Genomic DNA, 2,176 nt, shown 5'->3' with positions numbered 1-2,176 from the left:
CCCACATTACCCAAAATCCATTTTGTACCTAAAAATGGACTTCGTATGAACTGATAAAGCTTATCGAGTCCATCTGATCCGAATGGGATAAGGGTAAAGCTCGTTCCTGTGCAGAATAATCTCGAAGAGATAAAAAACAATTGGCTAACTTTTAAAAGAGGGCTATGTGGCATTTCAGCAAGTCGAGACACCACAAATTAATCGGTCCACAGAAAAGTTCTACTTAGGCGGCTGGTATATATGTTTAAATTAAAACACAATTGTTCATTATGTCAAATTGTCGTATATGCTTTCCATAAACCATGAGATTTATTGAAAGGATCCCAATCGGAGAAGACAAGACCCAGACCCAACTAAGCACACAATTAAGCAAATAGCTTGAAAATAATTAAGACTACACACACATTAAAGAGTAGCATTAAAAATGAAGTCTTTAATGGCCTTCAACAATGGCGGAGCCTTCTCGGGTTCAAAGATCTCCTGAGCATGGTAACCTTCTTCCTGTAAGAAAGGCACCACAGAGGCACCCTCTCTTTCCAACAACCTTATGAATTCCAGCTGAGCGTCGATCAACAAGTCCCCACTCCAACCCGTCACCAAACACCTCCCCAGAATTCCAATCTGATTGGCTACGGGATCCAACTTCATTGGATTGCAGTAAACATGATCACGATCAAACCCCTTGGGCAAGGATAGGTTCCACATCAAATCAGTGGCTGCCAAGGGTAAGATCGGATCATTCGCCAGTTTCAGCTCCGATTTGGTTCTCTCTGATGCACCGAAGAAAGGATCGTGCAAGATAAGGCCAGTGATTTTTATGGGTTCAAGTTCACGCGCCACCTCCAGCGCTCTTAACCCTACATGGAAAGCAATATTACCTCCTGCACTGGTGCCCACCAGAAAGCACCGAGAGAAATCAGCCAAATCCCTCAACCACTCCTCGGAATTCATCCCGTCCGATGAGGCCTGATTCTTGATCCAGTGCAAGGCCTCAACAGAGTCTTCATAGGCGGTGGGGAGGCGGTGCTCAGGAGCAAGACGATACCCGACGGATACAACCAAGGCAGGGAATTCGACGGCCATGCTCACACACAAGTCATGGAACATCTTCCAGTTGGCTCCGCCGACAATGAAGCCTCCTCCATGGAAGTAGACCACGAGAGGGAGCTTCTCGGAGGAGGAGGAGAAGGAAGGAGGAAGTTGGCGGGGTCGGAATATCCGTAGCCAAGTTTTCTTGGTTGGGTCGAGGGTGATGTCTTTGGTGAGGACAGCAGAATTCTGCTCAGTTGTTCCATCATCGACGGTGGCGTAGGCGTCGAGTCGAGTGAGCGTGCCGTCCGGGTGGAGGACTATCCGGAGAAACCCATAAGGGTTTATGCCGGAGTCAGTGGCTGAAAGTTGGACTGCCATCCAGCCGTTTTCTGATCTTTTCAGAGCTCAGATTTCAGAGTAGTTTTGGTAGTTTGGTAGGGATTAGGGAGTGAGCGAGCAGGTTTATTTCTATCCAACCATCTTTTCTACCTACTTACCATTGGGAGGGAAGGGCTGATTTATATATTAGCCATATTAAGAACAGATTTACAGATCTTTTCTACCTACTTACCACAGATTATTTCTATCCAACCATCTTACAGACTTACAAGCTTACACCTTGTAAGTTGTAAATATGGATTCTATGTTTGGATATGCGCTTTTATTACACAAATGCCTCTATTACCCCCTTCCACCTCATTCTCCACCGTAGATATTTCCTTTACTCTTAAGAAAAAAACTAAAAAAAAAATGGATGGATAAGTTCTACCCGACCAAACTAAACCAATTATATCGGTTCTGATTTTGTAATTTTGTCTCGAGTGATAATTGGGTCAGGTTTTGTAAGTGTTTATTCAGAACCCATTGTTTTATGAATATACTAGCTACTAGCGGGTAGGGGTGGCAATTTTTCACCCGACTAACCCACCCAATCCATCTAGTATCTAATTTGGCGGGTTGTATAATCAATTCATTACCTAATTGGCCCAGGGTTGAGTTGTGGATAACCATTGGGTTAATCATTATAGGCATAAGTATTAATTCTTTAGCTCTTTTTAATTTTCTTCATTTGAATTAAATAATTTATAATTAATGCATTAATTTTTTATTAATTATTGATTAAATTTAATTTTGTCTTGAATCA

General features: G+C 42.7%; 1 pseudogene across 1 annotated transcript; it reads right to left on the bottom strand.

The window, feature by feature from the left end:
- Positions 1 to 290: 290 nt before the first annotated feature.
- On the bottom strand, positions 291 to 1,722 carry LOC104609411 (3-O-acetylpapaveroxine carboxylesterase CXE2 pseudogene; annotated as a pseudogene). Its single transcript, XR_016083555.1, has one exon. The product of XR_016083555.1 is annotated as a 3-O-acetylpapaveroxine carboxylesterase CXE2 pseudogene (transcript).
- Between the last annotated feature and the right edge of the window lie 454 nt (positions 1,723 to 2,176).

The sequence above is a fragment of the Nelumbo nucifera genome, chromosome 3 (assembly GCF_055504915.1).
Source record: "Nelumbo nucifera cultivar China Antique chromosome 3, China Antique-T2T, whole genome shotgun sequence".
In the NCBI taxonomy this organism is placed as follows: Eukaryota; Viridiplantae; Streptophyta; class Magnoliopsida; order Proteales; family Nelumbonaceae; genus Nelumbo; species Nelumbo nucifera.
This window is presented reverse-complemented; position numbering and strand designations above follow the sequence as displayed.